Source organism: Heterodontus francisci, chromosome 32, assembly GCF_036365525.1.
Source record: "Heterodontus francisci isolate sHetFra1 chromosome 32, sHetFra1.hap1, whole genome shotgun sequence".
In the NCBI taxonomy this organism is placed as follows: domain Eukaryota; kingdom Metazoa; phylum Chordata; class Chondrichthyes; order Heterodontiformes; family Heterodontidae; genus Heterodontus; species Heterodontus francisci.
The window spans coordinates 47,135,210-47,153,150 of NC_090402.1; positions in this window are offsets into that span (position 1 = coordinate 47,135,210).

Sequence of the window (17,941 nt, forward strand, 5' to 3'; positions counted from 1 at the left end):
CACATTCTCACTGTAACACTCTGATATCCCCCACAACACTCAATATAACACTCTGATATACCCTACACTCGCACTGTAACAATTTGATATACCCCAGATTCTCACTGTAACACTCTGATATACCCCACATTCTCACTGTCAGAACTGATATACCCCACATTCTCACTGTCACAACTGATATACCCCACAATATACACTATCACAATCTGATATACCCCAAATTCTCACTGTAACACTCTGATACACCTCGCAATACTTACTGTATCACTCTGATATACCCCACGATGCTCAATATAGCATTCTGATATACCCCACTATCCTCACTGTAACACTCTGATATACCTCACATTCTCACTGTAACACTCTGATATACCCCACAACACTCAATAAAGCACTCAGATATATACCACAATACTCACTATAACACTCTGATACACCTCGCAATACTTTCTGTAACACTCTGATATACCCCACAATGCTCAATAGAGCACTCTGATATACCCCACCATACTCACTGTAACACTCTGATATACCCCACATTCTCACTGTAACACTCTGATATACCCCACAACACTCAATATCGCGCTCTGATATATCCCACAATACTGCTTATAACACTCTGATATACCCCGCAGTACTCACTGTAACTTTCTGATATACCCCACAACACTCAATATCGCGCTCTGATATATCCCACAATACTGATTATAACACTCTGATATACCCCGCAATACTCACTGTAACACAATGATATTCCCCACATTCTCATTGTAACGCTCTGATATCCCCCACATTCTCACTGTAACACTCTGATATACCCCACAACACTCAATAAAGCACTCAGATATATTCCACAATACTCACTATCACACTCTGATACATCTCGCAATACTTACTGTAACACTCTGATATACCCCTCAATGCTCAATATAGCACTCTGATATACCCCACAATACTCATTATAACACTCTGATATACCCCGCGATACTCACTGTAACACAATGATATTCCCCACATTCTCATTGTAACACTCTGTTATACCCCACATTCTAACTGCAACACTCTGATATACCCTGCAATACACCCTGTAACACTCTGATATACCCCACATTCTCACTGTAACACTCTGATGTACCCCACAACACTCACTGTAACACTCTGATATACCCCGCGATACTCACTGTAACACAATGATATTCCCCACATTCTAACTGTAACACTCTGATATACCCCACATTCTAACTGTAACACTCTGATATACCCTGCAATACACCCTGTAACAGTCTGATATACCCCACATTCTCACTGTAACACTCTGATATACCCCACATTCTCTCTGTATCATAAAAGCAAAAACTGCGGATGCTGGAAATCTGAAATAAAAACGAAGTGCTGGAACCACTCAACAGGTCTGGCAGCATCTGTGGAAAGAGAAGCAGAGTTAACGTTTCGGGTCAGTGACCCTTCATCGGATATACCCCTGATATACCCCTCTACACTCACTATAACAGTCTGATATACCCCACATTCGGTCTGTTACACACTGATATACCCCACAACACATCATATCGCACTGTGATATACCCCACAATACTCACTATAACACTGATATACCCCATATTCCTACTGTAACACACTGATACACCCCACATTCTCACTGTAACACTCTGATATACCCCACAACCCTCAATATAGCACTCTGATATACCCCACAATGCTCACTATAACACTCTGATATACCCCGCAATACTCACTGTAACACACTAATACACCCTACATTCGCACTGTAACAATCTGATATAACCCAGATTCTCACTGTAACATTCTGATTTACCCCACATTCTCACTCTAACAACTGATATACCCCACATTCTCACTGTAACACTGATATACCCCACAATATTCACTATAACAATCTGATATACCCCAGATTCCCACTGTGACACTCTGATATACCCCACAATACTTGCTATAACAATCTGATATACCCCAGATTCTCACTGTGACACTCTGATATACCCCACATTCTCACTGTAACACTCTGATATACCCCACAATCCTTACGACTATACTCTGATATCCTCGACAGCACTCACTGTAACACTCTGATATACCCCGCCACACACTGTAACACTATGGTATAGCCAACAATAATCGGTATAGCACTCTGATATATCCCACAATACTCACCATAACACTCTGATATATCCCACATTCTCACTGTAACACTCTGATATACCCCACAATCCTTACGACTATACTCTGATATCCTCGACAGCACTCACTGTAACACTCTGATATACCCCGCCACACACTGTAACACTCTGGTATAGCCCACAATAATCGGTATAGCACTCTGATATATCCCACAATACTCACTCTAACGCTCTGATATACCCCACATTCTCACAGTTACACTCTGATATACCCAACAATACTCATTATAACACACTGATATACCCCGCAATACTCACTGTAACACACTGATATACCCCACATTCTCACTGTTACACTCTGATATACTCCACAACACTCACTATAACAATCTGATAGACGCCAAATTCTCACTGTAACACACTGATATACCCCACAACCCTCAATGTCGCACTCTGATATACCCCACATTCTCACTGTAACACTCTGATATACCCCACATTCTCACTGTAACACACTGATATACCCCACATTCTCACTGCAACACTCTGATATACCCCACATTCTCACTGTAACACTCTGATATACCCCACATTCTCACTGTAACACACTGATATACCCCACATTCTCACTGCAACACTCTGATATACCCCACAACCCTCAATGTAGCACTCTGATATACCCCACATTCTCACTGTAACACTCTGATATACCCCACATTCTCACTGTAACACTCTGATATACCCCACATTCTCTCTGTATCATAAAAGCAAAAACTGCGGATGCTGGAAATCTGAAATAAAAACAAGAAGTGTTGGAACCACTCAGCAGGTCTGGCAGCATCTGTGGAAAGAGAAGCAGGTATAACGTTTCGGGTCAGTGACCCTTCATCGGATATACCCCTGATATACCCCTCAACACTCACTATAACTGTCTGATATACCCCACATTCGCTCTGTTACACTCTGATATACCCCGCAATACTCACTGTAACACTGATTTCCCCCATATTCTCACTGTAACACTCTGATATACCCCACAACCCTCAATATAGCACTCTGATAGACCCCACATTCTCACTGTAACACTGATATACCCCACAATATTCACTATAACAATCTGATATACCCCAGGTTCTCACTGTGACACTCTGATATACCCCACATTCGCATTGTAACACTCTGATATACCCCACAACACTCAATAAAGCACTCAGATATATACCACAATACTCACTATCACACTCTGATACACCTCGCAATACTTACTGTAACACTCTGATATCCCCCACAATGCTCAATATAGCACTCTGATATACCCCGCAGCACTCACTGTAACACTCTGATGTACCCCACAACACTCACTATAACACTTTGATATACCCCGCGATACTCACTGTAACACTCTGATATACACCACATTCTAACTGTAACACTCTGATATACCCCACATTCTAACTGTAACACTCTGATATACCCTGCAATACTCCCTGTAACACTCTGATATACCCCACATTCTCACTGTAACACTCTGATATACCCCACATTCTCTCTGTATCATAAAAACAAAAACTGCGGATGCTGGAAATCTGTAATAAAATCAAGAAGTGCTGGAACCACTCAGCAGGTCTGGCAGCATCTGTGGAAAGAGAAGCAGATTTAACGTTTCGGGTCAGTGACGCTTCATCGGATATACCCCTGATATACCCCTCAACACTCACTATAACAGTCTGATATACCCCACATTCGTTCTGTTACACACTGATATACCCCACAACACTTCATATCGCACTGTGATATACCCCACAATACTCACTATAAAACTCTGATATACCCCGCAATACTCACTGTAACACTCTGATATACCCCACATTCTCACTGTAACACTCTGATATCCCCCACAACCCTCACTATAACACTCTGATATACCCCAGATTCTCACTATAACACTCTGATATCCTCCACAACACTCACTATAAAGCTCTGATATACCTCGCAATACTCACTGTAACAATCTGATATACCCCACATTCTCACTGTAACAACTGATATACCCCACATTCTCACTGTAACACTGATATACCCCACAATATTCACTATAACAATCTGATATACCCCAGATTCCCACTGTTACACTCTGATATACCCCACATTCTCACTGTATCACTCTGATATGTCCCACATTCTCACAGTAACATTCTGATATACCCCACAATCCTTACGACTATACTCTGATATCCTCGACAACACTCACTGTAACACTCTGATATACACCGCAATACACACTGTAACACTCTGGTATAGCCCACAATAATCGGTATCGCACTCTGATATATCCCACAATACTCACTATAACGCTCTGATATACCCCACATTCTCACTGGAACACTCTGATGTACCCCACATTCTCACTGTATCACTCTGATATAACCCACAACACTCACTATAACACTCTGATATACCCCACATTCTCACTGTTACACTCTGATATACCCCACAACCCTCAATGTAGCACTCTGATACACTCCACAATACTCATTATAACACTCTGATATTCCCCACAATACTCACTGTAACAATCTGATATACCCCAGATTCTCACTGTAACACTCTGATATACCCCACATTCTCTCTGTAACACTCTGAAATACCCCACAATACTCACGATAACAATCTGATATACCCCAGATTCTCACTATAACACTCTGATATACCCCACAATACTCACTGTAACAATCTGATATACCCCACATTCTCACTGTAAACTCTGATATACCCCACATTCTCACTGTCACAATCTGATATACCCCACATTATCACTGTAAAACTCTGATATACCCCACATTCTCACTGTCACAATCTGATATACCCCACATTCTCACTGTGACACTCTGATATACCCCATAACACTCAATATAGCACTCTGATTGCCCCCACATTCTCTATGTAACACTCTGATATACCCCACAATACTCACTATAACAATCTGATATACCCCAGATTCTCACTATAACACTCTGATATCCTCCACAACAATCACTATAAGGCTCTGATATACCTCGCAATACTCACTGTAACACTCTGATATACCCCACATTCTCACTGTAACACTCTGATATACCCCACATTCTCACTGTAACACTCTGATATACCCCACATTCTCATTGTAACACTCTGATATACCCCACAACACTCAATATAGCACTCTGATTTTCCCCACATTCTCACTGTAACGCTCTAATATACCCCACGATACTCACTATAACACTCTGATATCCTCCTTAACACTCACTATAAGGCTCTGATATACCTCGCAATACACACTGTAACAATATGATATACCCCACATTCTCACTGTAACACTCTGATATACCCCACAACACTCAATATAGCACTCTGATTTTCCCCACATTCTCACTGTAACGCTCTGATATACCGCACGATACTCACTATAACACTCTGACATATCCCACGATAGTGACTGTAACACAATGATATACCCCACATTCTCATAGTAACACTCTGATATACCCCACAATACTCACTATAACACTCTGATTTCTCCCGCGTTCTCACTGTAACACACTGATGTAGCTCACAATACTCACTACTATACTCTGATATCATCCACAACACTCACTATAAGACTCTGATATACCTCGCAATACTCACTGTAACACTCTGATATTCCCCACATTCTCACTGTAACACTCTGATATACCCCACATTCTCACTGTAACACTCTGATATACCCCACATTCTTACTGTAACACTCTGAAATACCTCACAATACTCACTATAACACTCTGACATACCCTGCGATATTCACTGTAACACAATGATATACCCCACATTCGCACTGTGACACTCTGATATACCCCACATTCTCACTGTAACACCCTGAAATACCTCACAATTCTCACTATAACAATCTGATATAACGCAGATTCTCACTGTAACACACAGATATACCCCACATTCACACTGTAAAACTCGGATATCCCCCACAATACTCACTGTAACAATCTGATATACCCCAGATATTCACTATAACACTCTGATATCCTCCACAACAAAAACTCGGATATCCCCCACAATACTCACTGTAACAATCTGATATACCCCAGATATTCACTATAACACTCTGATATCCTCCACAACACTCACTATAAGGCTCTGATATACCTCGCAATACTCACTGTAACACTCTGAAATACCCCACAACACTCAATATAGCACTCTGATTGCCCCCACATTCTCAATGTAACACTCTGATGTACCCCACATTCTCACTGTATCACTCTGATATAACCCACAACACTCACTATAACACTCTGATATACCCCACATTCTCACTGTTACACTCTGATATACCCCACAACCCTCAATGTAGCACTCTGATACACTCCACAATACTCATTATAACACTCTGATATTCCCCACAATACTCACTGTAACAATCTGATATACCCCAGATTCTCACTGTAACACTCTGATATACCCCACATTCTCTCTGTAACACTCTGATATACCCCACAATACTCACGATAACAATCTGATATACCCCAGATTCTCACTATAACACTCTGATGTACCCCACAATACTCATTATAACACTCTGATATACCCCGCAATACTCACTGTAACACACTGATATACCCCACATTCTCACTGTTACACTCTGATATACTCCACAACACTCACTATAACAATCTGATAGACGCCAAATTCTCACTGTAACACACTGATATACCCCACAACCCTCAATGTCGCACTCTGATATACCCCACATTCTCACTGTAACACTCTGATATACCCCACATTCTCACTGTAACACACTGATATACCCCACATTCTCACTGCAACACTCTGATATACCCCACATTCTCACTGTAACACTCTGATATACCCCACATTCTCACTGTAACACACTGATATACCCCACATTCTCACTGCAACACTCTGATATACCCCACAACCCTCAATGTAGCACTCTGATATACCCCACATTCTCACTGTAACACTCTGATATACCCCACATTCTCACTGTAACACTCTGATATACCCCACATTCTCTCTGTATCATAAAAGCAAAAACTGCGGATGCTGGAAATCTGAAATAAAAACAAGAAGTGTTGGAACCACTCAGCAGGTCTGGCAGCATCTGTGGAAAGAGAAGCAGGTATAACGTTTCGGGTCAGTGACCCTTCATCGGATATACCCCTGATATACACCACAACACTCACTATAACTGTCTGATATACCCCACATTCGCTCTGTTACACTCTGATATACCCCGCAATACTCACTGTAACACTGATTTCCCCCATATTCTCACTGTAACACTCTGATATACCCCACAACCCTCAATATAGCACTCTGATAGACCCCACATTCTCACTGTAACACTGATATACCCCACAATATTCACTATAACAATCTGATATACCCCAGGTTCTCACTGTGACACTCTGATATACCCCACATTCGCATTGTAACACTCTGATATACCCCACAACACTCAATAAAGCACTCAGATATATACCACAATACTCACTATCACACTCTGATACACCTCGCAATACTTACTGTAACACTCTGATATCCCCCACAATGCTCAATATAGCACTCTGATATACCCCGCAGCACTCACTGTAACACTCTGATGTACCCCACAACACTCACTATAACACTTTGATATACCCCGCGATACTCACTGTAACACTCTGATATACACCACATTCTAACTGTAACACTCTGATATACCCCACATTCTAACTGTAACACTCTGATATACCCTGCAATACTCCCTGTAACACTCTGATATACCCCACATTCTCACTGTAACACTCTGATATACCCCACATTCTCTCTGTATCATAAAAACAAAAACTGCGGATGCTGGAAATCTGTAATAAAATCAAGAAGTGCTGGAACCACTCAGCAGGTCTGGCAGCATCTGTGGAAAGAGAAGCAGATTTAACGTTTCGGGTCAGTGACGCTTCATCGGATATACCCCTGATATACCCCTCAACACTCACTATAACAGTCTGATATACCCCACATTCGTTCTGTTACACACTGATATACCCCACAACACTTCATATCGCACTGTGATATACCCCACAATACTCACTATAAAACTCTGATATACCCCGCAATACTCACTGTAACACTCTGATATACCCCACATTCTCACTGTAACACTCTGATATCCCCCACAACCCTCACTATAACACTCTGATATACCCCAGATTCTCACTATAACACTCTGATATCCTCCACAACACTCACTATAAAGCTCTGATATACCTCGCAATACTCACTGTAACAATCTGATATACCCCACATTCTCACTGTAACAACTGATATACCCCACATTCTCACTGTAACACTGATATACCCCACAATATTCACTATAACAATCTGATATACCCCAGATTCCCACTGTTACACTCTGATATACCCCACATTCTCACTGTATCACTCTGATATGTCCCACATTCTCACAGTAACATTCTGATATACCCCACAATCCTTACGACTATACTCTGATATCCTCGACAACACTCACTGTAACACTCTGATATACACCGCAATACACACTGTAACACTCTGGTATAGCCCACAATAATCGGTATCGCACTCTGATATATCCCACAATACTCACTATAACGCTCTGATATACCCCACATTCTCACTGTAACACTCTGATGTACCCCACATTCTCACTGTATCACTCTGATATAACCCACAACACTCACTATAACACTCTGATATACCCCACATTCTCACTGTTACACTCTGATATACCCCACAACCCTCAATGTAGCACTCTGATACACTCCACAATACTCATTATAACACTCTGATATTCCCCACAATACTCACTGTAACAATCTGATATACCCCAGATTCTCACTGTAACACTCTGATATACCCCACATTCTCTCTGTAACACTCTGAAATACCCCACAATACTCACGATAACAATCTGATATACCCCAGATTCTCACTATAACACTCTGATATACCCCACAATACTCACTGTAACAATCTGATATACCCCACATTCTCACTGTAAACTCTGATATACCCCACATTCTCACTGTCACAATCTGATATACCCCACATTATCACTGTAAAACTCTGATATACCCCACATTCTCACTGTCACAATCTGATATACCCCACATTCTCACTGTGACACTCTGATATACCCCATAACACTCAATATAGCACTCTGATTGCCCCCACATTCTCTATGTAACACTCTGATATACCCCACAATACTCACTATAACAATCTGATATACCCCAGATTCTCACTATAACACTCTGATATCCTCCACAACAATCACTATAAGGCTCTGATATACCTCGCAATACTCACTGTAACACTCTGATATACCCCACATTCTCACTGTAACACTCTGATATACCCCACATTCTCACTGTAACACTCTGATATACCCCACATTCTCATTGTAACACTCTGATATACCCCACAACACTCAATATAGCACTCTGATTTTCCCCACATTCTCACTGTAACGCTCTAATATACCCCACGATACTCACTATAACACTCTGATATCCTCCTTAACACTCACTATAAGGCTCTGATATACCTCGCAATACACACTGTAACAATATGATATACCCCACATTCTCACTGTAACACTCTGATATACCCCACAACACTCAATATAGCACTCTGATTTTCCCCACATTCTCACTGTAACGCTCTGATATACCGCACGATACTCACTATAACACTCTGACATATCCCACGATAGTGACTGTAACACAATGATATACCCCACATTCTCATAGTAACACTCTGATATACCCCACAATACTCACTATAACACTCTGATTTCTCCCGCGTTCTCACTGTAACACACTGATGTAGCTCACAATACTCACTACTATACTCTGATATCATCCACAACACTCACTATAAGACTCTGATATACCTCGCAATACTCACTGTAACACTCTGATATTCCCCACATTCTCACTGTAACACTCTGATATACCCCACATTCTCACTGTAACACTCTGATATACCCCACATTCTTACTGTAACACTCTGAAATACCTCACAATACTCACTATAACACTCTGACATACCCTGCGATATTCACTGTAACACAATGATATACCCCACATTCGCACTGTGACACTCTGATATACCCCACATTCTCACTGTAACACCCTGAAATACCTCACAATTCTCACTATAACAATCTGATATAACGCAGATTCTCACTGTAACACACAGATATACCCCACATTCACACTGTAAAACTCGGATATCCCCCACAATACTCACTGTAACAATCTGATATACCCCAGATATTCACTATAACACTCTGATATCCTCCACAACAAAAACTCGGATATCCCCCACAATACTCACTGTAACAATCTGATATACCCCAGATATTCACTATAACACTCTGATATCCTCCACAACACTCACTATAAGGCTCTGATATACCTCGCAATACTCACTGTAACACTCTGAAATACCCCACAACACTCAATATAGCACTCTGATTGCCCCCACATTCTCAATGTAACACTCTGATGTACCCCACATTCTCACTGTATCACTCTGATATAACCCACAACACTCACTATAACACTCTGATATACCCCACATTCTCACTGTTACACTCTGATATACCCCACAACCCTCAATGTAGCACTCTGATACACTCCACAATACTCATTATAACACTCTGATATTCCCCACAATACTCACTGTAACAATCTGATATACCCCAGATTCTCACTGTAACACTCTGATATACCCCACATTCTCTCTGTAACACTCTGATATACCCCACAATACTCACGATAACAATCTGATATACCCCAGATTCTCACTATAACACTCTGATGTACCCCACAATACTCATTATAACACTCTGATATTCCCCGCAATACTCACTGTAACAATCTGATATACCCCAGATTCTCACTGTTACACTCTGATATACCCCACAACCCTCAATGTAACAATCTGATATACCCCACATTCTCACTGTAAACTCTGATATACCCCACATTCTCACTGTCACAATCTGATATACCCCACATTCTCTCTGTGACACTCTGATATACCCCATAACACTCAATATAGCACTCTGATTGCCCCCACATTCTCTATGTAACACTCTGATATACCCCACAATACTCACTATAACAATCTGATATACCCCAGATTCTCACTATAACACTCTGATATCCTCCACAACAATCACTATAAGGCTCTGATATACCTCGCAATACTCACTGTAACACTCTGATATACCCCACATTCTCACTGTAACACTCTGATATACCCCACATTCTCATTGTAACACTCTGATATACCCCACAACACTCAATATAGCACTCTGATTTTCCCCACATTCTCACTGTAACGCTCTAATATACCCCACGATACTCACTATAACACTCTGATATCCTCCTTAACACTCACTATAAGGCTCTGATATACCTCGCAATACACACTGTAACAATATGATATATCCCACATTCTCACTGTAACACTCTGATATACCCCACAACACTCAATATAGCACTCTGATTTTCCCCACATTCTCACTGTAACGCTCTGATATACCGCACGATACTCACTATAACACTCTGACATATCCCACGATAGTGACTGTAACACAATGATATACCCCACATTCTCATAGTAACACTCTGATATACCCCACAATACTCACTATAACACTCTGATTTCTCCCGCGTTCTCACTGTAACACACTGATGTAGCTCACAATACTCACTACTATACTCTGATATCATCCACAACACTCACTATAAGACTCTGATATACCTCGCAATACTCACTGTAACACTCTGATATTCCCCACATTCTCACTGTAACACTCTGATATACCCCACATTCTCACTGTAACACTCTGATATACCCCACATTCTTACTGTAACACTCTGAAATACCTCACAATACTCACTATAACACTCTGACATAACCTGCGATATTCACTGTAACACAATGATATACCCCACATTCGCACTGTGACACTCTGATATACCCCACATTCTCACTGTAACACCCTGAAATACCTCACAATTCTCACTATAACAATCTGATATAACGCAGATTCTCACTGTAACACACAGATATACCCCACATTCACACTGTAAAACTCGGATATCCCCCACAATACTCACTGTAACAATCTGATATACCCCAGATATTCACTATAACACTCTGATATCCTCCACAACAAAAACTCGGATATCCCCCACAATACTCACTGTAACAATCTGATATACCCCAGATATTCACTATAACACTCTGATATCCTCCACAACACTCACTATAAGGCTCTGATATACCTCGCAATACTCACTGTAACACTCTGAAATACCCCACAACACTCAATATAGCACTCTGATTGCCCCCACATTCTCAATGTAACACTCTGATGTACCCCACAATACTCATTATAACACTCTGATATTCCCCGCAATACTCACTGTAACAATCTGATATACCCCAGATTCTCACTGTTACACTCTGATATACCCCACAACCCTCAATGTAACAATCTGATATACCCCACATTCTCACTGTAAACTCTGATATACCCCACATTCTCACTGTCACAATCTGATATACCCCACATTCTCTCTGTGACACTCTGATATACCCCATAACACTCAATATAGCACTCTGATTGCCCCCACATTCTCTATGTAACACTCTGATATACCCCACAATACTCACTATAACAATCTGATATACCCCAGATTCTCACTATAACACTCTGATATCCTCCACAACAATCACTATAAGGCTCTGATATACCTCGCAATACTCACTGTAACACTCTGATATACCCCACATTCTCACTGTAACACTCTGATATACCCCACATTCTCATTGTAACACTCTGATAAACCCCACAACACTCAATATAGCACTCTGATTTTCCCCACATTCTCACTGTAACGCTCTGATATACCCCACGATACTCACTATAACACTCTGATATCCTCCTTAACACTCACTATAAGGCTCTGATATACCTCGCAATACACACTGTAACAATATGATATACCCCACATTCTCACTGTAACACTCTGATATACCCCACATTCTCACTGTAACCTCTGATATACCCCACAACACTCAATATAGCACTCTGATTGCCCCCACATTCTCAATGTAACACTCTGATATACCCCACATTCTCACTGTTACACTCTGATATACCCCACAACCCTCAATGTAGCACTCTGATACACCCCACAATACTCATTATAACACTCTGATATTCCCCACAATACTCACTGTAACAATCTGATATACCCCAGATTCTCACTGTAACACTCTGATATACCCCACAATACTCACTATAACAATCTGATATACCCCAGATTCTCACTATAACACTCTGATATACCCCACAATACTCACTGTAACAATCTGATATACCCCACATTCTCACTGTAAACTCTGATATACCCCACATTCTCACTGTCACAATCTGATATACCCCACATTCTCACTGTAAAACTCTGATATACCCCACAACACTCAATATAGCACTCTGATTTTCCCCACAATACTCACTGTAACGCTCTGATATACCCCACATTCTCACTGTAACACTCTGATATACCCCACATTCTCACTGTAACACTCTGATATACCCCACAACACTCAATATAGCACTCTGATTTTCCCCACATTCTCACTGTAACGCTCTGATATACCGCACGATACTCACTATAACACTCTGACATATCCCACGATAGTGACTGTAACACAATGATATCCCCCACATTCTCATTGTAACACTCTGATATACCCCACAATACTCACTATAACACTCTGATTTCTCCCGCATTCTCACTGTAACACACTGATGTAGCTCACAATACTCACTACTATACTCTGATATCATCCACAACACTCACTATAAGACTCTGATATACCTCGCAATACTCACAGTAACACTCTGATATTCCCCACATTCTCACTGTAACACTCTGATATACCCCACTGCAGTCAATATAGCACTCTGATTTTTCCCACAATATTCACTATAAGACTCTGATATACCTCGCAATACTCACTGTAACACTCTGATATACCCCACATTCTTACTGTAACACTCTGAAATACCTCACAATACTCACTATAACACTCTGACATACCCTGCGATATTCACTGTAACACAATGATATACCCCACATTCGCACTGTGACACTCTGATATACCCCACATTCTCACAGTAACACCCTGAAATACCTCACAATTCTCACTATAACAATCTGATATAACGCAGATTCTCACTGTAACACACTGATATACCCCACATTCTCACTCTAACACTCTGATATACCCCACATTCTCACTGTAACACTCTGATATATCACACATTCTCACTGTAACAATCTGATATACCCCACATTCACACTGTAAAACTCGGATATACCCCACAATACTCACTGTAACAATCTGATATACCCCAGATACTCACTATAACACTCTGATATCCTCCACAACACTCACTATAAGGCTCTGATATACCTCGCAATACTCACTGTAACACTCTGATATACCCCACAACACTCAATATAGCACTCTGATTGCCCCCACATTCTCACTATAACACTCTGATATACCCCACATTCTCACTGTTACACTCTGATATACCCCAGATTCTCACTGTTACACAATGATATACCCCACATTCTCACTGTAACACAATGATTTCCCCCACATTCTCATTGTAACACTCTGATATACCCCACATTCTCACTGTAACACTCTGATATACCCCACATTCTCACTGTAACACTCTGATATACCCCACAACACTCAATATAGCACTCTGACATACCCCACGATAGTGACTGTAACACAATGATATACCCCACATTCTCATTGTAACACTCTGATATACCCCACAATACTCACTATAACACTCTGATTTCTCCCGCGTTCTCACTGTAACACACTGATGTAGCTCACAATACTCACTACGATACTCTGATATCATCCACAACACTCACTATAAGACTCTGATATACCTCGCAATACTCACTGTAACACTCTGATATTCCCCACATTCTCACTGTAACACTCTGATATACCCCACATTCTCACTGTAACACTCTGATATACCCCACATTCTTACTGTAACACTCTGAAATACCTCACAATACTCACTATAACACTCTGACATACCCTGCGATATTCACTGTAACACAATGATATACCCCACATTCGCACTGTGACACTCTGATATACCCCACATTCTCACTGTAACACCCTGAAATACCTCACAATTCTCACTATAACAATCTGATATAACGCAGATTCTCACTGTAACACACAGATATACCCCACATTCACACTGTAAAACTCGGATATACCCCACAACCCTCAATGTAGCACTCTGATACACCCCACAATACTCATTATAACACTCTGATATTCCCCGCAATACTCACTGTAACAATCTGATATATCCCAGATTCTCACTGTAAACTCTGATATACCCCACATTCTCACTGTCACAATCTGATATACCCCACATTCTCACTGTAAAACTCTGATATACCCCACATTCTCACTGTCACAATCTGATATACCCCACATTCTCACTGTTACACTCTGATATACCCCACAACCCTCAATGTAGCACTCTGATACACCCCACAATACTCACTGTAACACTCTGATATACCCCACAATACTCACTGTAACAATCTGATATACCCCAGATTCTCACTATAACACTCTGATATACCCCACAATACTCACTGTATCAATCTGATATACCCCACATTCTCACTGTGACACTCTGATATACCCCATAACACTCAATATAGCACTCTGATTGCCCCCACATTCTCAATGTAACACTCTGATGTACCCCACAATACTCACTATAACAATCTGATATACCCCAGATTCTCACTATAACACTCTGATATATCCCACAATACTCACTATAACAATCTGATATACCCCAGATTCTCACTGTAACACTCTGATATACCCCACAATACTCACTATAACAATCTGATATACCCCAGATTCTCACTATAACACTCTGATATACCCCACAATACTCACTGTAACAATCTGATATACCCCACATTCTCACTGTAAACTCTGATATACCCCACATTCTCACTGTCACAATCTGATATACCCCACATTCTCACAGTAAAACTCTGATATACCCCACATTCTCACTGTCACAATCTGATATACCCCACATTCTCACTGTGACACTCTGATATACCCCATAACACTCAATATAGCACTCTGATTGCCCCCACATTCTCTATGTAACACTCTGATATACCCCACAATACTCACTATAACAATCTGATATACCCCAGATTCTCACTGTAACACTCTGATATCCTCCACAACAATCACTATAAGGCTCTGATATACCTCGCAATACTCACTGTAACACTCTGATATACCCCACATTCTCACTGTAACACTCTGATATACCCCACATTCTCATTGTAACACTCTGATAAACCCCACAACACTCAATATAGCACTCTGATTTTCCCCACATTCTCACTGTAACGCTCTGATATACCCCACGATACTCACTATAACAATCTGATATACCCCAGATTCTCACTATAACACTCTGATATACCCCACAATACTCACTGTAACAATCTGATATACCCCACATTCTCACTGTAAACTCTGATATACCCCACATTCTCACTGTCACAATCTGATATACCCCACATTCTCACTGTAAAACTCTGATATACCCCACATTCTCACTGTCACAATCTGATATACCCCACATTCTCACTGTGACACTCTGATATACCCCATAACACTCAATATAGCACTCTGATTGCCCCCACATTCTCTATGTAACACTCTGATATACCCCACAATACTCACTATAACAATCTGATATACCCCAGATTCTCACTATAACACTCTGATATCCTCCACAACAATCACTATAAGGCTCTGATATACCTCGCAATACTCACTGTAACACTCTGATATACCCCACATTCTCATTGTAACACTCTGATAAACCCCACAACACTCAATATAGCACTCTGATTTTCCCCACATTCTCACTGTAACGCTCTGATATACCCCACGATACTCACTATAACACTCTGATATCCTCCTTAACACTCACTATAAGGCTCTGATATACCTCGCAATACACACTGTAACAATATGATATACCCCACATTCTCACTGTAACACTCTGATATACCCCACAACACTCAATATAGCACTCTGATTTTCCCCACAATACTCACTGTAACACTCTGATATACCCCACATTCTCACTGTAACACTCTGATATACCCCACATTCTCACTGTAACACTCTGATATACCCCACAACACTCAATATAGCACTCTGATTTTCCCCACATTCTCACTGTAACGCTCTGATATACCGCACGATACTCACTATAACACTCTGATATACCCCACATTCTCACTGTAACACTCTGATATACCCCACATTCTCACTGTAACACTCTGATATACCCCACAACACTCAATATAGCACTCTGATTTTCCCCACATTCTCACTGTAACGCTCTGATATACCGCACGATACTCACTATAACACTCTGACATATCCCACGATAGTGACTGTAACACAATGATATACCCCACATTCTCATTGTAACACTCTGATATACCCCACACTACTCACTATAACACTCTGATTTCTCCCGCATTCTCACTGTAACACAC